General features: G+C 44.0%; 1 protein-coding gene across 2 annotated transcripts in view; it reads right to left on the bottom strand.

Annotated features, from left to right (window-relative positions):
* Positions 1 to 22,161, bottom strand: part of ATP10B (ATPase phospholipid transporting 10B (putative)) — a 234,197-nt gene that overhangs the window by 126,243 nt on the left and 85,793 nt on the right. For both annotated transcript variants that reach the window (XM_036224184.1, XM_016167062.2), the window contains one exon: positions 18,002 to 18,065. The gene's annotated coding sequence lies outside the window, so the exon portion shown is untranslated. The remainder of the gene's footprint in view (positions 1 to 18,001; positions 18,066 to 22,161) is intronic.

Here is a 22,161-nt window from a genome sequence, read left to right as displayed (position 1 = left end):
CCTGGGCTCCCGTTAAGACCTGGTCACCTCTTTTTTTTTTCCTACTGGCATGTTTTGAAATACAGGAGCCAAGATTTAGATGTGGAAAGAGAAGGAGAAGGAGAGAGAGAGTCCAGGTAAGAATAATAATTGGGGCCTCGGCAAGCCCTGTGATTCATCCTACTCTTTTTATCGGAGCTCTGCAACATTTCCCCCGCTATCCATAATGCAGTACTTTGCATCCCTTTTACTGTGAGCCATTGTATACGTATTTCCTTGAGAAACTGATAAAGTGGTAGGATGATTAGCAGAATTGCATTTGGTTCTCTTAGGGTCCCAGACTATAACTACAGAATAACCATCAAATCAGCAACCAAACCCATAATAACTGAAATTATAATCGTTAGTGTTCTACCAATAAAACATTTATGCTCAAGAATCTGTCAAAACAGGCTGGACTTGCCTTTCCATGTCCTTTTCAGCTCTAATTATTTTCTCTGAGTTCGCCTTATTATCTGACTTTGCGTAAAATTCTAGGCACAGACACCATTAAATATTTTGCACCCTTCATGATAAGGAAAGCCCTGTCTGGTATCGGTCTGGTGGCTCGATCTACATTATAATTTTTCGAAGCCCCTTCTGGAATGACAATTCACATTTTGAATAACACCAGGGGCCTTAAATTATATTATGAAAAAAACACAGGTAAGCATGATAACTTATTCCAAAGCTCTAATCCTGATAATGAGAGAATAACTTTGTCACCCATGAATGACATAACCATAATGATCTTTCGCTGAATGCACGAGAAGAAAACAAAACAGCCAGTTTTTTTTTTTTTTTTAAGATTCTTGCCTCATCATTTTACTGAATCCAGTAAGGCCTGGGTGAACATCTGAGGTCTTTCTAAATCTAGTCTTTCCAAACATCAGAGCATATGTTTCTCAGACACCACTTGCAACAGGCTGTGCAAGAACAGTCGATCTGTCTGTACCAAGGGAAATACATCTGTCTGCTCTTTCTTATACTTACTCCTTCCCCTCCTATCACGCCCTTCACGCAAACAGTTTATTATCCACCTCCTGTCCTCATGAAGGGCTGTGTTTCTTTTAGAAATACCTTCCTCCAGGAGGAAATCTGAATGTTGTACCTATTTCCTTAATTCTGCTTCTCATGGGTCTACAGTAATGCCTCCCTATGTCTGCTCTGGCTCCGTGCCAGGATTTGCTTGTTAACAGGAATTCTGGGGTCCTCGGGGACCTGCTGACATTACTGCCACAGCCACAACTGCAAGAGGCAGCCTCGTGGCCACATACAGAGTGGGTCGGGCCCGGTCTGCAGCATTTCACAAAAGTTCTCTGAGCTGCATCCTTAGATAGCAAAAGAAAGTACCAGCAGTTTCAGGATACGACTCCAAAATTCTAAACATCAAGACAGGGATCAATTTCCCTCCTTATTCTAGGCAAACTGTACAGCCTGAGCATCTGCTACTGTCAGAACATAAGTCAACACCTCCGAGTACTGCTAACAGACACTCTTGGAATGATGGCATTGGTATGCCAGTGAACGGAGCTGTGACTGGGTTTTAAATTGTGAGCGTGCGACTTGAAATAATAACTGAGCAAGCTAGAAGCCTTCTTGTCCCAAGACCTTGTTTCCTGTGTATTCTCAAAGAGAAAACGTCCCTGGGTAAAAGGTACTGGGACTGCCTCTCACGTCCTAATCAGCAAAGATGAGGATTTTCTGCTTCCCAGGCAACAGTTCCCATCATTTTGAATTACACGACACAATAAAACTTCCAATGCAATCTTGGGAGCTGATCCAGGATTGCTGAGATTTCACTTCCCCGAGTAAAATCCCAAACCCAAACCCCCTTCACTTTCACTGTTAAAGTCACTGGGAATGACATGATCTTAGAGAAAAGGATAGTCACTTAGATACATTGAACTTCATGAAAAACATGTTACATTTTCTTAATATTTCTCATTTTTCTAAAGACCGACCGAGGGCAACAAAGGCTATCTTTCACCCACATGGACACATTCGCCCAGGACCCAGTGACAGGCAGGGGGATGTGATGGGGATTTTCCAAGCCCAGGATCCATATTCTCATCTCCCCATTTTCCCCAAGGAAGCGCTGCTTTGGGCAACATGAGAAAACCCCTTTCTCTGGCTGAATACACCTAAGGTGTCAGGCACTGAGCTTAGTGCTCACCTGTACTTTAATCTATAAAAATAAATAGTAGGAGTATTTTTATCCGCTGTAACGAACCTGTGCTTCAGAGACATGCGCAACTCGTCTGAGCTCGCCATGCCCTTTCATGGTAATTCTGGCATTTGTACCCATCCATGTCTGTCAGACTCCAAAAGCTTCGATGTGGAATTAAATCTCTGTGGCTGTGAAATGAACGATAGCTATCACTTCAGTAGAAGCGAAGATTGCTTTTAATGTGGAGAAACCACGCTCTCATGAAACAAAAAAATAAAAGCGTACCTTGACTGGTTCTGGTCCCCAAAATATTAGAACCTCGATCATTTCACATAAACCTGGAAACCCTAACAAAACAATTCAATCCCAGATGTTTGCTATGCTGATGTCCCGGAAAATGTCCTGACCTTAACGAATATGATGATCTCATGAGAAAGTTAAGTTTTGCATTCGGTGAACCTGACCTTCAGAAGTGTGACTTCCTCGCATTCCTTGCAGATAAACTTTTTTCTTTTCTGTCCTGAATGTTTCTGTTTCTCAGTATTTCTGTCATTTCACAGTTTTCCAGGTTTTCTTGGGTTATTTCGCTTACCCTATCTGAGCTTAGTCCCCCCAAATCACCTCCCCAAGTACATGAGTCTCTTTCCCTTCTTCTGGTGAGGCCAACCGAGTCTCTTTCCCTTCTTCTGGTGAGGCCAACCGATTTTCCACGATGGGGTTCCGGTCGTTGTTGACACAGCCTTCATCACTTTCCTCCACATCCTATCATCGTTGTTATTTATTAAACGTTTGCTACGTGTCTGGGATTCTTCTAAATCCTTTGCACATTTTGTCTCCTTTAATCCTAATTTTTTTTGGAATGCATATGGCATAGTCACAATTATTACTCCCCCCCCTCTTTTTTTTTTTTTTTTTGAAAAAAGGGAAGACTAAGATTTAGATAGATCATGTTATTTATCTAAAGTCATACAGTTGGAAAATGGTGGAGCTGGGAATGTAAGCCAGATTTGTCCATAATCCATGGCGTTAGCTGCTTTATATATTCTTTTCTCTTTAACTGGAAGACTTTCTACAGTTTCTTGAACTGTTCATACTCAAGGCCCCAAGTAAGGTCTTGAGTATGAGTATGTTTTCCCTGGGCCACAGGAATTCCCTTTCCTTGAGCAACTCAGTGCCACTCTGTTATGCATTACTCTGCTTTGGATCATTTACCACAATGTTACACGTGCCCCTTCTCCTCAGCTAAAATGTAAGCAAGCTGGAATTCCATAGTGTGCAAGAGATAACTAGGAAACCATGCAAGCCATCTAAGAGCATCCTGGCTTTTATAGCCAGCAAACATACGGACAGGTGAGCTTTTCCGGCAAGTTACCCAGGACGGGCCCAGAGCTGTGAGAACATCCAGAAGGATGCATTCGGGAAGTTGATGGGTCTCAGGGACAACAGTACCTCAGCTGGCGTATTACATTCTCTCCAAAAATGCCTATTGCGCATGTAAGCTACGCTGGACACTGTAAGAGGTACTGGGGACACAATGGGAAATAAAACAGATGTTACAGGCGACGCTCTATAAAACGAGAACCTGAGACTTGAGCTGGCGCTCCAGGCATGGGAAAGGGGTTGTCGCCAATGTCACAGAAACACAGTGCTCGTGAGGCCACTCTGACCACCTCCTGTCACATTTGCCTCCCTCTTGGTGGCAGATATTCACCTCCTGTGGCACGTTGGAAGATAGATGGGGTTAGAGAGGTACACGGCACATCTGTTCGACAGAGGAGGGAAGATGATCATTTAAATCCTTGGCAAATGTCATTGTCTTTATAAATTCGAATCCTTCCTAGAGCCCCAGTTCTTTTCCCTCTCCCTGGTTTCCAAGATCGCTCTGGAGCCAAGCTTCCCTTCTAAGGGTCGTCTTCATTATGGAGATCGACAGAAGAGGTGAAACGTGCCTCACAGAGGGAACGGCGCAGGGTACCTAGAATTGAGATGGGGCCCACATTTCACAATGTGGGACATTCCCCGAAGCCCACACAATTGCTCTGTTAAATTAAATGACTGCAGTCTTCATCTGCACTGGTAATCTCCAGATAGGCTGGGCGCCTTTACAGCCAATAGCCTGAAGTGTGACAATAAGCGCCCACGGTCCACGCCAGATGTCAGGGCCTAATTAAAATATAGAAGAAAGTGCTCTTCCCCAGGTACTGAGCGTCAGCGTGGCAGTGGGTAAGGCAGAGAATTTAATTCTAGTTGTAGAAGCAAATGGTTGCAAGAAATCCACTTCCTGAGAGCCACTTAGCCAGAAGTGGAAAGTCAAAAAACACTGGAACTATCGCATTCTCCTGCTCAACATCATTTTCTGTTGGTTACCATCATGCAATTAGGGGGGCTATTTTTTTTTTTTTTAGACCAAATGGGGAGTCAGAGTTAAGGATCTCAGCTTGATTTTCAGATCCTGGAGTCATACCTGCCCCAGTTATGAGCATGTGTACGGTTCATAATTGTGCCCTTGTGTGTAGCCATATCGTGTGGATCCTGAGATGGGTTCTAAGGGCTTAAGAGAAAAGAAACCTGAAAAGCTGTCTATTATCTAAATAACATTCAAAGAGGAGTGATAGTAGCAACTGCATTTCAAAACCCATAGGACTGCTCATGGATCTCCTCTCTCCTTCCCTCCCTCTTTCTTGCCCTCCCTCCCTCTCTCTCTCCTTACCCCTGGGCTCCCACTTGCCAGTCTCTCTTCCTCTGCATTTCTATCTTTTCTTCTGTGCTCTCCTCACCCCCATGCACCTCCTCACCTGCCTCCTTCCCATCGCGTCCATCTCTTGTGATGTGAAAAGCACGAGCCTTGGAATTATCTGAGTGTGAGTTCTGGCTTTGGCATATTTTCATTGTTTTAACTAAATCCATCCTCCCTCTCTCCCATTCCTTGGTCTTAGTTTAAACATCAGGTACATTCAATTCCAAAGCACTCTCTCAAAAAACAAAATCAAATTGTTTAAAATCTGGGTAGCTCCCAATTTGTTTCCTCAGTTCAGGGACCTCAAGGAGCACTGTCTTTCATGTAGAATGGGGGCTTTTCATAACCTTGCTGCAGTATTTCTCAACATGTGTAATTTTTATCTCTAATGTTATACACGGCAATTTTGTTCAATACACTTTTCACAGTTATATATTTATTTTTAACATGAACTTAATGAAAAACAAGTCAAATATTTTAAAACTATGATCTTACGGGTAAGACAAAAGTTGATTTAAAAGATTATGTGGTATGCGGGTGGCATGAATAGATGCTGCGCATTTAGGGCAAAACTCATGAAGGTGGTACTGGAGTGAATGAATGAATGAATGAATGAATGCACTCTTAGAAAGGCATTGCCGTAGGCTCTGTATTCACATGCTCACCGCGCATTGGGTGGGTAACACACACTGGGTCCACACTTATGTTGTGGACCAGTGTTTCTCCTCTAGTCACCATGCTGTGCAGTTACTGAGTGGTTGCACATCCACCCGCGGGGAGAGAGCGAGGACTGACTCATGGCTCTGGCCTCGCTTCTGGAGCCGCACACCTTCTGCTATACCGCGATGCCCCCAGAAGTAGTAGCAGTGTCTGCGCCTGGTCAACTTGCAAGAGATGACAGCTGTTCATCGCATTATCACTTACATAAAACATACCCTTAAACCCTCAGGTAAGCCCTGCACGGTACATGTTCATCTCTTTCCTTTTCAGGTGATAAAATGCAAAAAAAAAAAAAAAAAAAAAAAAAAGAAAAGTAAGTGACAGCCAGTATTGAGGAGTAATTGGAATTATTTCTAGAGGGTCTAACAATGTGTCACCACTAGCATCTTTAACCCTCATTTCTGCTAAGTGTTGGCTGGGGGTCTTGGGTGTCCCACATGTGGGGTGTGACTATAGCACAGTGAGAATAACCTTTAAAGAGTCATTTTACAAGCTGCAAAGAAAAAGAAAGTCACTCATTATTTTGCTGTCTCACCTTGTTTTGACCTAAGTCAGAGTTGACGAGAAAATGTATTCGTGGTAGGAAGAATTCTAACATAGTCCCCAAGGTTCCTGGCTTCTCATCTACATACGGCTTCTTCTCCCATTCGATCAGACACTAGTCTAGGTACTGCTGCGAAGGGGTTTGGCAGATGTAATTCAGGTCCCAAAGCAGGTGACCTTCAAACAGATTATCCTGGGTAAGTCTCACTAATCAGGTGAGTCTCTCGGAGGGAGTGGGCATTCTCCCTGGTAAGAGAGATGCAGAATGTGAGAGGGATGGGATGGGAGGGAGTTTTTCCACTGCTGACCTTGAATATGGATCAATAGAGACACTTGGCAAGGAATGAATGCAGGTGACCTTTAGGGACAACTAGCAAGAAAATGGGGACTGCAGTATCATAACTGCAAAGACCTGAATTTGCTAACAATTTGAAGAAACTTGAAAGTGGCTCTGGAAAGGAACACAGCCCAGTAAACCTTTCAGCCTGGTAAGACCCTGAGGAGAAAACCCAGCCATGCCTTCCCTGGACCCTCAGAAAATGTAACGTAATAAATGGGTGCTGCTTTAAGCTAAGTTTCTGGTAATTTGCTATATGGCAATAAAAAGCTAACACGGTACTGAAAGGCCTAAATGGTGGCCATATTATATAAATGTATTATTATTATTATTATTATTATTATTATTATTATATAAATGCACTCCACTGAATCAGTCACTGTATTTTCCATCCTTAGACGTTTTATTGCTTATAAAAACCAAATCACGGCATAATAATAATTATAACAATATCTAACGTTCATGAACAATTCTGTTGTGTTCATTGCACTAAGTGCCTTTCATGCATTAAATCATTAATCTTTACAATCTTCGGAGGCACATTATGATCCTTTATCTTACAACTGAGGAAACTGGAGCACAGCAAAATACTAACGGCAACAAGTGTTCTGTTATTGAAAGAAATGTCATTATTAACAGTAACGGCATTTGTTAAAAACAGCTTTTGCTTCCTGGAGTAAAGGTAGGAATCTTCCACCTTTCTTTTTTACATACTTTTATGCTCATCTCAGATCTGTGATCTCCACCCCAAAACTGACCTTCCCTCGTTCTTACAATGGTGATAAATAAAATGATAAATAAGAATGAAGGATGAACAAGAGTATTATCCTCTGAGGATGGCTGAAGTTAGTTATCACAAGACTCAGCACATTTCTTGGCACATGGCCAAATCTTAGGGAAAAGTAGGTCTTCATAATACCATCTTCAGGGTCCAACACGTATCATCCAGGACAGGGTTGTGTGACAGTTTGCTTTTCTGGTTCGATCATTTCCTACTGGGCACAGTGCCTATCGTACAGGAAGCCACCTGGCAATGATGTCCGTGGGACAGAGCCGTGAAGCTGGGCGACAGCCCTGTGTCCTAAAAAGCCAGCTTTCCTTGAGGCGAGTCGGCGATGCTTTAACACTCACGCAGATTCCCAAATTTCCCTGGTTTTGTGGTTCAAGCTGAACCACAGAGTAAGTCCTTAGGCAGAAATCTGTTGATGGCTCAGAATAGTTGCTAACACATCGGAGACCGGGACCACGTGGACCACACTTGAGACAATCGGCCGTGAACACTGTCTCACTCTTTCCTTAATTTTCTTGTCACCTTGACTTGGTGAGAAAGTCATCGGACTGGAAATCAGAAAGAGTGAGTGTGTTTGATGTTGTTGTTGTTTTTATTTGCTAATTAGCGTTATGGTTCTGCGACCCTCAGTCTTCTTAGCCTCTTTAGGGCTAAGGTCAGTGACTCTCTAAAATCCTTCTGAGGACTGACGCTAGTCTGACTGCTTAAGGATCGCCTGTGGAGCTCGGTCCCTATCCTCATAGATGTTTGCAAAATAGTCATAGTCTTTGCTAATGGAAGCACTTTAACCAACTCTGTAGCTGTGTATTCAAGGGAGACGGGAGGTCCTCGAGGTTGCGAGCGTAAAAGCAGGCTGCATGGGATAAAGATGTTGGGCTCAGCCATTTGCATCTTTACAAAACACCTATGTGCTGGCGGTGCTTGCTCAGATCTGGGGTCATCTAGGCGGGGTGATTTCCGGAGTCATTTCCAGCTCTGTTAGAATGACACCATTACCACTGGATGACCCATTTACTCAGCTAAATATTTTAAGTGCCACTTGTTAGGCACATTCGCAGTCCCATCTTATAGTTGAGGAATTACCGACTCAGAGCATTCGATATGTTTCCAGTGTCGCACAGTTCACGAGTGGCAGATCCCGGCCTTGCATCCCATACCGCCTGACTCCTGACCACCTGCTACGCCTTATTCAGCAGTGTAAGGACATGCATGGGTTTCGAGGTGCCAGAAACATCCACCTGGGTTGCAGCAATTTCTGTTCCCGACATCCTCATCCCATGCAGCCTGATGTCCAGCTCATCTGATGTGTAACTGCCCCATCTGTCTAGGTGAAAACCCAGTGTTTCCATGAGCAATGACCAGAGCTACTTTCCAAAAAACCTGTATGGTGGGCCTGAAGGCTCTTGGGCCATTTACCAGTATAAAGACTCACAGAAGCTTTAGTGGAATCATCACAGATACACCCTTTTCTGTTCATCCACATACAGACTCTTGGTTCAGGGTTTCCCTCCTCAGGTAGGAAGATGTGCTCCAGACTTTATAAGGGATCTGACTCAGGGTGATGTTTTCCTCCACTGTGGCTCATCGCTCACACAACATGGACAAAGTATACGACGTTGGTATTCATTTCGGCCCCATGGGAAGAGCGACTGGAGGTGCTGGCAAACTTAACACCTGCTAATCAGGACGGAGGCCCTCGCAGGTCGTGCCGACTGTGCAGGGCGCCCTGCGTGCCTGCTGACCTCTGCCCTGTCTAAGTGCGTACTAGGAGCAGAGAGATCGGAGGGCTGGTCCCATTCCTTCCGTCAAATTGCTTCATGCCGTTGGGTAGGCCCCGCGACCTGTCTGGCTTTTCGGAGTGTGCACGTGTGTAAAGGGAGTTAAAGCACCCTGTGCCCCCTCCCGTGGTGCTGCGAGGCTCACGTGAGACACGTGCTCAGCAAACCCTCGGAAAGGGTGACGTCCTTCGCAGTATCTGGCGCCACCAACTATTCTCGGCCTCCTCAGCACAGTCCTCGGCTGGTCTTCGTGTTTCCCCGCGGTGATGGTCCACCTTGGGAGGCGGATGGGGAGGTGACCCACGCAGGACTTCTTGCTTTAGATTCCTTAATTCCAGGTGGGAAACAAGAGCACAAACCTAGCCTCCGTTTTGGCTGCAGGCTCTGTTTTGTAACACAGACCTGAACTCAGGCTCCATCTCTGTTTGGCTTTGCTTGAGAAAGGCGAGGCCTCTTCATTTTCTGCAGAAAGTCTCTCTTCTGTCTTTTCACTCCTTGTCAACCCTCTCACAGTGCCTCAGGGGTTGCAGACCCTCCTGCTCTGGCTGGTTACTGCGAGCCAGGAAAACAGCCAGCAAATGAATGGAATCACCCGGCAGCATTTTCCTTACTGCCAGCATCACTGGCTCCCTGGACTCACCAAGCACCTTGTGGAGATTCAGATGAATCTTCTGAATCAGAGAGGTGGAACTGAATTTGTTTGACTCCTTTGAATACAGCTTTCTCTGTGATGCGTAGCAGTTCTGCAGAAGTCACTGGGCTGTTGCTCTGTTTATCAGCCAGGCTCCTAGGCTCTGCTCTGCCCATACCTTCTCAGGTCATGCCTTGACTTAACCAAGCAAGTCAAGCTCCATTTCCACCGGCTGAAGGGGGCCAGTATTGGCCACTGGCTGACCTAATGGTGCTTGCCCCTGGAGGCAGAAGTCCTTGAAAATGCAACTAAATAGAGGCGAGCAGAGTTGGTTGGTTTAAATCCTGCCCCCTGATTTTAATTAGATAGTGCCTGATTTCTTTGCTTTTGTGGACAAATGTCTCTTCTACTGTTTGTTTTGTTTTGTTTTGCTCTCAGAGGGTAACTCGAGGAGTTCAGGGCACAAAAAATGGGACAAACCTTACATGTGATTACGTGTGGGCTGCAGTTGTGACACAGCTTTTCATTCTAGCTCACAAGTCACTCTGCCTCCTCGGTAACAATGTCATGAACTGTGCGGTCGGCTGCTCGAGCGCGAATCCCAGCCCAACCACTTTCTAGCCACATGACCTTGACGAGTCGTTCTGCCTCCTCCACGAACAGGAACAGTAACAGCATCGTGGGGTTACAGGGGAGATTAAATGAGCACCTGATAAAGATGAGCTGTTGCAGTTACTGACGAGAGTATTTGGGGGGCGTTTCAACTAGGTGCCTGGGGCAGCTTCCCAAAGGCGGCGGGTGAGAGGTGTGCCAAGGAGCCCCGGCCACCTCATTCGGCTGCCAGCTCCCTGAAGGCCAGGGCTGTGTCCTCCTTACTTGCCGCTCGATTCCCAGTGCTTGGACATAGGAGGCGCCTAATAAATATCTGGAGAATTAATGAGGCAGACGCACGTGCGTTTAAATCCCAGTGCTGCTACTTTTGGTATTGGGTGAGCGATTGACCTTCTCTGCTTCTGACTGTGCACATTTGTAAAACAGGAAGAACCAACCATGCAGAGACAGCTCCAAGAATAGCCAGTCACGCTAGGCTAGGTGCTTCCCACGGGCTACCAAGTTTGATCTTCATGGCGGCCCCTTTGAGGCTGGTGTGGTTACTGCTCTGAAATTTTTCTTTTTTTCTTTTTTCTTTTGATCACAGAACGAATGTTCAGAGAGATCAAGAATGTGCCAGGGCGGCACAGCTACTGAGAGATGGAGATGAGATTCCAAGCCAACTAGACCGACCCCAGGTTCCCTATTCTTCATCAAGATGTCCATGTCTCATACAGATTCCAGGATAAAACTCAAACGTAGCTGCTGCCACTGCTGTTATTAAGGAGTAATCCCCCACCTCCGTCAGCCCAGTCATCCGTGTGCGTCTAACGATTGGTTCGCATGTGAAAAATCCTGCCCGGTCAGAACTCCGAGGATGAGATTTCAGTGTGCACCTGTCACCCTGGCCAGAATACTGATTTGAAAAGCAAAGCAGACGCATGTGTTCAGAAGGCATTCCAGTTGGGCAACTGTGAATTGTTCTCATTTGCAGCTGGCCAGGAAGGCCAGAGGAAGGGGTGGATTTCCACATCTGGTGAATTCTGAGTGATCTGACAACATGGGCACCAAACAAAATAAGGCAGATGCCTGAGCTGGATATACCTCCCTCTCTCCATACGTGATGGCGAATCACAAAGTTGGGAAAAGCTAGACATGGAGAGGATCTCGGAGGTCATCTAGTCTTGCAGAGGAAAGAGGGCCAGAGAGTCAGGGAGGTTCAATGGCAGAATGAAGAGGGACAGAGGGTTGCTGATAATGGTCTGCTCGAACATTCCCTAGAGTGGGCACCTATGCTTTATACCTGCCTGGTATTCAATTCCCCATTTTCTGGTGATAATAACTTATTTTAGGTAACTGCCCACACCACAACCTGAAAGCTGGCGCTCTTCCCCCACACCCTGCTGCCACTGTCCAAGGCCCCCTACCACCCTGGATAAATCCTGTTAGCTCGTCTACAGCAGAGACCTCACACTGGTTTCCCAGACTACACTGGGAAGCTCAGAGATGAGGGATGGAGCCTTGGTTTCCTTAGTCTTCCGGAGAAGTTATGTACCATATATGGCTTAGTAGTATTGTGGTACCTCAATGCTGCGGTACCAAGTATTGGAACAAGGAGAGCACTGTCAGAGAATTACATAGGAGAACTACATGTGTCCCTATTATTCAGTGTCACTCTCTGACCTGGCCCAAACAATGACTACATGGTTCTTAAGTGGTCAGACACCAACACTGAAAGCCAAGAGCTTTCCAAAAACAGTTCTCTAAAGGACTACCTATTGCAGCACTGTTTATAAGATCCAAAGATTATAATCAACCGAAGTATCCATCTGTAGGAGACTGGTTATACAAGTTTTGGTGCATTCATGCTACAGAATAATATGAGGCCACTAAGATGAATAAGAAAGTGTTGTGTGTAGTAATGTAACACCACCTCTCAGAAACAGTAGGTGGGAAAAAAAAAACCCAAGGTACAGAACAGTGTATCTACCATTTTGGTTACAAAAAAAATCAAGGTCATCCACATTTGTACCAGGATGGACACATACTCTCACTGGATGAATACACACATACGGAGTGCTTGTTCTAGGGAAGGAGTGGAGGGAGTTTGAAGATAGTCTCTGCAGAAACCTCGTCACTAAATATCCACACTAAATTAAACAGGGTTTTACCAGGTACACAAATTACCTATTAAATACGCATACAATTTTTAGACAATAATAAATAGGTCTTTATAAAATATGGAGCCTTGGTTGGAAATTGCATCTGAACTGTACTCTATCCCTTAAGATTGATTAGGAAAGAAATTTAAAAGCATTTATTTTTTTTCCCACAGTGAAGCCCTACAGCTCTGAGGCTGGAAGACGACTGCTCTAATCCTGCAATGCCCTTCCTTAAGTGACTTGATGACACCAAGTGAGAGGAAGGAGCTGTCTGAACTCATTCAATATTTCTCTGAACACTCACCATGGGGTGCAGAGGAGGCTGACAGTTTCTCCCTATTTTAAGTGGTTGGGCAGCAGAAGCTTCCAACTGTATCTCCAATCAGCCCACTGGACTATCCTTTAGGGAGTCACAGATCATAGGGTGTCATGGCTACAAGGGTGTTAGCTTGGTGGCCTCCGCTGTGGGAGTTATCCCAGCGGAGGGCAAGACAATCCACTGTGGTGTGAATAAAAGAATTCTGATTCGCAATATTTTAAAAAGTAAGCTTTACTCATATTGAATTATAGATTGAGATGTACTTTATAAATGCTTATGCCTCTAGTAAGGATATATTCTGAAAGTTTTTGTTATTAGGGGTTCATGGTCAAAGCATTTTGAAGAGCACTCAGTAGAATAAGTCTAGAGATGGCAAGAGGCATTGTGAGAATGACATCAGCTTTAAAGTCAGATAGATGTGGGTTAAAATCTCAACTCTGTCCCTTGTTAGCAGTGTCATCTTGAATAAATGAGTGCACTTCTATGCCCGTTTCCTCATTTGTAGAAATGGGATAACAACAGTATGTATCTTAAGAGGTCATGGTAAAGATCAAGTGGAGTAAAGTGTTTATGGCAGGCTACTTGTAAGACAGATCCTGATGATTCACACCCTTGGGCAGTCCCCTCTCCTCGGGTAGACATGGTGACTCACATTTAATAAACACAAGAGGCAAAGGTGATAGGATAATACTTCTATAACTAGATTACAAAAGATTGCAACTTCCCTTTTGTTAACATTCTCTCTCATTCTTCCTGCATACCTGATCAAAAGGGCAATCTGGCAAGGAACTGAGGACAATGGTCAGTGAGGAAGTGAGACCCTCAAGGCAGCAGCTCTTGAGCAACTCAAAGCTACCAATAACCACATGAGTGAGCTTGGAAGCGGACCCTTCCCCCTTTGAGTAAAACTGTAGCCTTGGCTGAGAACTTGATTGTGTCTTTGTGGGAAACTCTGAGACAGAGAACCAGGAAAGAAGCTCAAAGATTCCCAATGCACAGAAACTGTGAAATATTATTCTTTTAAACCACTAAAATTTGGGGTAATTTGTTATTCAGCAATATAGATGACTAAGCCAGCACGCAAGTAACTTGGCACTGCCTGGCATGCAAATATTTAGTAAATGTGGTATGAAACATTCTGTGGCTGATGTATATCTCTGTCATTATTCCATAGCTATAGCAGACGTCACTGAACAATCACAAAATATTTTTTTCCTGGTGAATCCAGATGTAGCCTCAGAATCCTTCTAAAAACAGAACTTCGGGAAGCTATCAATTGCTCAGACAAAACTTATTTGCCAACTCTCATCTAGTTAATCCTTCTCATCACTTCGCTGTTCCTCATGTGTAATATTCCATTAATGGGAAACCAAGTCTTTCTTTCAGCGTGAGAGGTGTTGACTACCACCTATTAGAACAAATCTATAAACGTATATACAATATAAACGGCTGGTATCAATGTTGTCCCAAGAGCAGATTCTGCTTGAGGTCAGGGTTAGAGAGAGTCTCAGAGTACTGGGAACCTTAAAAGAACAGAGGAGATAAGCCTAGACAGAGCAATCGGGAGCACCGAAGATTACCTTTTCTTAGCCCTCATTTCTTGCATGGATTGGCTGTGTTCTAGGGCTGCCATTTTGAACAAATGAGGCAATGGGTGGGGAAATTGCTTTAGAAATGAAATGCTCCAAGGAAAAGTTGTTTTTAATTAGAGAAAATATCCTTCAAATTGGCATGGAAGATTATTTTTGCATACCCTTATAATGGTGTGAGGTATTGAAATAAAGCACTTTTAATTACTCTCTATTTCACATACGCTTCATTTCATTGGGTAAAGGAGGGAGATATATTGGAAACAGGAAGATACCTGGGAGAACGACTTTGACAAACCGTCCTTGAACTCTATCATGTGCACACCAGATACCTGAGGGTCTTAAGAGCATGTATGACTCACTGGGTCTGGGATTCTGCATTTTTAAGGAGCTACCAGGTGATGCTAATGCTGTTGGTCTCCAGATTTCACTTTGATCAGCCAGATAGCAACCTCTTCCTCCTTGTGGACAGCTGATAGATTTCTAGGGTCAACACTACGCCAAGCGCAGCAGCCCAGGGAGTGGTCGGTCAGTCAGTGGCGGGTGCAGGGTGCCTCTGCTCAGTTCACTCTTTTGCTGAGCACAAAACTGCAGACAGACATTAAGTGAGGCAGGGAACGTGAAAACTACCCTTGCGACTCTGGAAAGGATGGACAAGAATTCGAGAAACTCGGATAAAATCCTGAACGGTATGACAGGAAACATTTTTGGAAAGAGAAAAAGCAAATAAATGTCATTTATGGAAAGAGAAAAAATAAAATCTCATCTTCGCAGTGTGTTTTGGAGCACATTAAACTGGAACGACATTACAGACTGCATCCATTGTACAACAGACAGAGTTTAGTATAAAGTCCCACCTCTAAGTCCATCCCTTCTGTGACTATTATAATCTCACAGAACCTCATGTTACTTAGAAAGGGAAGTAAAAATAAGTTGAACGCGGGTCATAAACATGGTTGACCCTAAAGTCAGGGCTTGAGTGAATTACGGTAAAGATAGATCCTGACCGGTAGGGGTGGCCGTCTACAGCACCCTGCTCCCTGCACGGTGTTTCCTGAGAACCATCTTTTGCCCTAGAATGGTGGCCGCACCTCACTCTACTTTCACTGTGGTCGGACAGAGAGCCTGACAGACAAAGTGATGCTGCATGAGGAGACTGGGCAGAAGACAGGGTCCACAGACGCTCGCTCCTTAGGAATATCCTTCTAAATCCCTTTCCATCGTGCCATATTTTCTAAGTGATTCATTCATCTTTTACCCCCAAAATACATTCACACAGTAATGTCATTACGTAGGTCATTCGCTATACGTTAGTGAGCGACAGAAAACCAGGTCTGGCTTCTACGCAGAGGGCATTTACAATCCAAAGGACAGAGAGACATTACTCACGGAAACACAAAAAGAAATATGACTGCCTGTAATAACAGTAATTCTCTTATTGTTCCATGATAGTGCAAGATAAAAACACGGTCATAAGCAAAGTTCACAGTTGGTGCACTTTGTCACCATTTTCTTCCTCTCGTCATTTAACCTTTCCCTTCTGTAGCTCAAGAGGCTTCGCAAGCATATCCAGAGGCCCCAGAGGGGAGCTCTGGCAGCCCGTGGGCAGGGTCAACATTCTAGGTCTTTACGGCTCTCTCCTATCACAGCTGGCCAACCTCTCTTGGACCCGGCGATCACCCTTCTAGGGACTTGACTAAAAAGGTAGCCATACATGTGGAGAAAGATCTCTGTGCACATGGATGTTGGGAATAATTTAAAGTAGTCAAACTATAAACTAGCAAGGACATATCCTTCAATAGGGGATTGAGTAAATAAATTACCATTCACACTTGAGATGTAGTATTAATTAATGGTAAAAAATGATGTGTATACATACACTGCTTTGGAAAGCTATAATATGTTGTCGAGTTTAAAAAGCAGGTTATATGGAATTGCTTGTATTAAAAGGAATTTACTTATGTAACATTATATATATGTGTATTGTGTGTTTGTAATCTTTACCTCTACCTCTATTTTATATATAGATACATAAAATATATAACGACATATATTAAGTATACCTATGTAATTTGTAATATAGCTCCAGGACTTCTCTCTGTGCATATACATATCTGTATTCTGTGTCTCTGTCACTGTTGGGGCTAACAAGAAACTCAAATAAAGGTGTATAGAAACAGTCCACCTGGTCAGGTAGCATATTTGTACTGTAGTGGAGACTTTCAAGGTCCAAGTAAAGGATTGGTGTGGATAATTTAAGTAGATCAATAAGAGAGAGATTTGGGGGCAAGGAAGTCTTTCTGTACCTCTTGAATCACCTCCAGTAAATATTCAAACATAAGACCACACATAGCTCACTGATGACTCTTAAAGCTGAATGGAGACATCTGAAGACATGTTATCTTCTTTTGGATGCACAAAGCAACTGCCTATATCTGAATGGTGGTTCTCAATGCACAATGAATAATGAATTTGAGAGTCATTTTAGTACAGTGAACTTCTACTGTAATTTTCACGCATCAACTCAAATTCTTTAGCTAAAAAAAATTGAGTTGAGCTTTTCTATTCTTGTTGATTTCTTTTCAGACAGGTGAAAGGTTTTATTAAGCACTCAGTATCTATAGAGCTGTGTATATCTTTGTGAAGATACCAGAAAAATTAAAAAGTCAAATTAGCAATGCATATTTAATACTGCTTTGTAGTTTGTTTTTTGAAAGTTGGCAGGGATGTTTACTTTTTGAGGGGGAGTTTATAATTATGTAAATTGGAGAAACAGTCTGCATATGGTATAATGATAATGCCTTGGGTTTTATAACACGTCAAAAGTGTTTCTAAGCATTTCTTTCATTTTATCCATGACTTGGGGGAGGCTAGCCAAGGCTGGGTGTCTGCTTTTTCTTCCGTGATGGCGTATATGATGCCTTGGAGCTTAGGTACCTGGACAAGCTTTCGTCTCGGAGGAAGCACCACTGAGACTCACATAGCATCACCTTATAGCAGATACTGTCGGTTGTCTTTGCAATAACCATTGATCCTTTCTCCCTCCTTTTTAACTAGACTTAAATTTTGTTCAGCTATTCACTCTCCTCTATGTGATCATGTGCTTTAGAGGACATAGGTCCCATCCCTCGCCCCAGGAATCATGGTGGCCCCATCTGCTTTGCCAGGGGATGATTTAAGCAAGGGTATGTGACACAATTCTGGCCAAAGAAATAGCCCACTGAAGATGGTAGAGCCCAGATTTTGGTGACATTTTTGCACTATTCAATTAACCAACTATACGCCTTTCTTTAGAATTTTCTGTTATGAGAACTAATAACTTTTTTCTTAGTATTTAGGTCATCGTGAATCTGTATTTTCTGTTACTTGAAGCCGAGAACACTTCATAAGTTATTTGTACCTTGACAGTTCTTGTAATGTTCTGGGGAATAGATGGATAGACAGACTGACAAACAGACAAAGGTAAACCTTATACTTGGCTTCTGATTTACCAGTGAGGCTAGCTGATATTTGTTTAAATGGTCAGAGGAAGGAATGGCAATTCGGTAAAGCTCATAATGGCATCAGAGAGGAGTCCATCTCTCATAACCGATGAATAACAATAAAATCTACTCACTATTTACGCTCTTGCTTTCATTGAAATGAATGTCGCCAGTCCCAATTCTCCTATTAAATCAAGCCTGCAAAACACAAGAGAGAAAATAAATACAAAATATACAATCTCATTTTGGCATCAGGCAATGATCAAGCATTTTGCCCTTTTCTCTCCAGCTGGATGGCTCCAGCTTTCATCAAACTCCACAGATTAGGCTGGACATTTCTCCAGAAAGTTGTTTCCACAGGAATGGCTTATTCCGACCAGGGACTCAGGTCCACTGCTTGATCTGCTCCCCTCTGCAATGTGTATCGTGTTCCCACAGAGTCTCGCTAAATACCGAATCACGCTATGAAACGTAGAACAGCCATCATTCAGGGTATTTCATCTCCTTTGCCACTTCGGTGGGTTCAGGAGTGGGCACAGGACCTGATTCGGGCCAGTGAAGGTCAGTCCTGAAACTTACTTTGAAAACGTAGAGGACAAGAAAATCTTGTTCTACTGTACTTAGAATGGTGAAGATGGAGCCCTGGAGCTTCTGGCAGCCCACGCAGGAAACCAGGACTGTAGTGCTGAGTGGGAGGTACCAAGTTCTGATTATTAGATGGGCCCTTGGATCCAGCTCTGATTGAGATGCTTGAACTTTCCAGTTGTGTGAGCCAATACAACCCCCCCTTTTTTTTTCACACTTAAGCCAGTTGTGTTTTCTGCCTCTTCCAATCAAAAATACAGGGAAGTAGGGTAGGTATCATGATTCTCACTTTACAAAGTATGAAATGGAGGCTTAAAGAAAGGTTAGGAGAGAAGTAACATCTATTGGAGGTCTTTCCACTGCAGCCTCTGGCCTACTCATTCAGTGACTCGTTTAAACGTAAAGAATTGACACACCAATGCGATCTTTACTGACTTTGACATTTCTGCTTCGGAGAAAATGAAGGAGACTCTCACAGAGTTACCAAGGGAGATGGCAGATAATCTGCATTATTTTAGTAAAGACGGCTATATGCACGCTCACTCACGCAAGCATGCACCCCCCTCACCCCCGACACACATACACACACAGTATAAAAGGCCACAGTAGGTGCTTCAGATTTGCACAGATCTGTGCAGCAGGGATCTGTGCAGGCTGCAGGCAGACCCTGGTGGAAGCCCTGTCTCCCCGGGGCCATCTCCCCAAAGTCCACAGATGCTCTCTGCTTCCTCGGGCCTGTCTTCTTGACTCTGTCATCTCCATACCAGTCCTGGCTGTGGGTCTGTGACTAGACTGATCGCAGACATCTCTCCACTCAGCTGACTGACCCGCCCTATGCCGGGTCCATTTGCAAGTGAGTCATAAAGAAAAGGTCACGAAGAGGAAGCCCACGACCCAAATCCTGCTCCTTTGTGTGTTTTGGCTTAACATTTTTAAAAATTGAACTGTACTGACAAATTTTTATACAAATTTAGGTTTCAAGCTTCACTTGAAAATAAATCGAAAGACCTGTTAAAAGTGTGCATGCCTTCGTGGTGATACTTGCCAAACCTGAGTGGTGTCTGAGTCCTTTAGACACATTTGCTCCCTTCCCCATATTCCCCATCCGGCCTCTTGACTCGCATCCGCCACCTGCCTGCCCCTGTGCGCATCTGCATTTCCACACCCACCCCACCTTTCCTACAGCCTGCTTGGGGCTAATCCAGCTGACACGCCACCTTGCCCTCCAGTGGCGGTGTCTGGAAACATCCGGTTTCCAGCCAGGTAGGTTCCCACCTCAGCCTCCTCCCGTCCCCTCCAGAAAGAAAATCACCGTGGCACCACTGCATGATTTTGTTTCCTTACCCTTGCTCTATCTTCTAGATCCTCTGCAAGACATAAGAATTGTTTATCTGAATCAGGGAAAAAAAAATTGTTTCATAAATGCTCTTGTGAAGATAAAGCTGCCCTGTGTCCTGCAGGAAATGGGGACTTAGGGGAGGCTGTGAAGTGTAACGAACCTAGGAACAGAATGAGAAGTTAAAAAACTGAATCGGGAGTTAGTGACCATTTATATTTCCTTCTCTCTGCCTCTGTTTCCCCATCTATCAAGGGTAGAAGTTGAGGTAGATCAGAAGTTAAAAATATCCAGCCATATCCAGCCAATAGATGGTATTTAAAAAATTTATTATCATCAACATCTAAAGGAAAAAAAAGAATATTTCAAGTAAGAATTCAGATTATAGACCTGTAGATCTATCTAGCAACAACTGACAATGGGTCCGTATTCCCACGTGGCAACAATGGTTAGATGGGGGTCCAAGTTCACCCCAGGCCTCGCTCACTTTTTAGTGGTTGTATACGCAAACTCTAAACACTTGTTTATTCATTTATACACCTGCCTGCCCTCACAAACATTTGCTCTTGCCACCCATGAAAAAGATGACCTCTAGGAACCCATCAGTCCCAAATCTGTGAGCGGAGACTGGTGATCCAAGAATTAGAGAGGATCTGGAGAAGAGAAAAATGTTCTGTGCCGAAAAACCACACTGTAGCACTCCAGTAAACCTGAATGAATCATCCTTCCTCCCTGCTTGGCCCAGAGTTGAAACAGCAAGCCGCCCAAGCCTTTGTGCATGTCCCACTACATGGTTAAATCTGAAAAGGCAACAGCCGGGTTTTGAAAGTAGCAGAAATATTCTTCCGTTGGGGTTGGTAGCTGATTCTCTAAGTAATTTGCAATTCAAGTGTCTCTTTGTTTTGTATGAAAATTTGCTGCTATTTGGAAAGTGGGGAAGAGCTAAATTGCATCCTGCTGGTTTTACCGACTGTATCAAAAAAGAAACTGTTAATCTGGTTCCATAATTAACTTTCCTGTTCTAAAAAGGCCCTGGGCGAGAGTCCAGAGGGTGGCCGTCAACTCCCTGCTTCTCTTCTCAATAACTCCTTTCAATGGAAAGAAGGATGGGTCCAGGTGGGTGCTGGTCTTGATTTTCTTTTTCTGATTTTCCTTCCCTTCTATCCGCATCTGAACAACACTTCATGAGCCCTTACTGTGGGTGGGTAAGGTGCTGGGTTGATCAGAGGGTATAAATTTATAAAGATAAAGAAATCCCTGTGGAGCTGCCAGAAAATATATATGTTAATTTTCTATCTAACCATCTATCCATCCACCCAGAATGTGTTAGGTTCCTAGATAACATGCCAGACACATACCAACAGACTACTGCTATGTGATACATGCAGGAGCGACTTAATGAGCACCCAAGAATTCTAAAATGAAGAAGTGACTTCTTGGCCTTATTAGTTGGCTTTATGGAGAAAGCACATTTAAATTGGTTTTGACTCTGGTAATTGTGTATGTGCATGAGTACGTGCACACACCCATACACGTGCATAAAATGTTGAAAGGACAGGATAGCTGACGCGAACGAGGGCACGCAGTTCTGGAGATTAAGTTGGACCATCAAGGGGAGATCACGTTGGCACAAGCAGAGGGTCTGGGCTAACATTAAGAGCTAACGCTCATTGACTACTGGGGACTGTACTGAGCACTCTATCTATTATCTGAATGACATCACAACGCCAAGCAGTAATTACTGGTTACATGCTACAGACAAGAAACAGAACAGACTCAGGGAAGGTCCCAGAAAACACACTGGTGGGATGAATGGCAGAAGTGGGACCTGGACTTGTGTGAACCTTCAGAGCATGAGCTTTTAACCATGAGACTACGCTGCACGGTGGGAAAAAGGCTAAAGAAGGACTTGGGTACCCACCAGTCACTCACTTACTCAATCGATCAATAATGCATTCATTCATTCACCCACGGAAATGCATATTTGTTGGTGAGCTGTGCAAAAACGGTACTCTGAGGGCTGGGGGTAAAGAAGACCGGAGAGACAAGAGCTTATGTTCCAATGACCCCCCCACTGAAGTGCCTCCCGCCCCCAGAGGGCTTGAGAGGAGAGTACAATGATCAAGTTGTAAGGGTCTTGCGGGAGAACTCCACAAATCGGATGACCTTTCCCGGCTCCACCCAGGTAATTTGGGTGGTACCCCCTCTCACTTTCTTCAAGGGGTATTTGGTTCCTCTTTTCTCTTCTCTCTGAAAAGAATAAGTCTTGGGTAGGAGATACTCATTTTCCAATCATGTCCTCAAATCTAACCCGAAAGATCCATAACAAATTTAGTTCTTGCAGCCCGCCCAGCAGACCTAAGTACTTCTTCG

The sequence above is a fragment of the Rousettus aegyptiacus genome, unplaced genomic scaffold (assembly GCF_014176215.1).
Source record: "Rousettus aegyptiacus isolate mRouAeg1 unplaced genomic scaffold, mRouAeg1.p scaffold_m13_p_7, whole genome shotgun sequence".
NCBI lineage: Eukaryota > Metazoa > Chordata > Mammalia > Chiroptera > Pteropodidae > Rousettus > Rousettus aegyptiacus.
The sequence above is the reverse complement of the archived record's forward strand: the minus strand, read 5'-3'. Positions and strand labels throughout refer to the sequence as shown.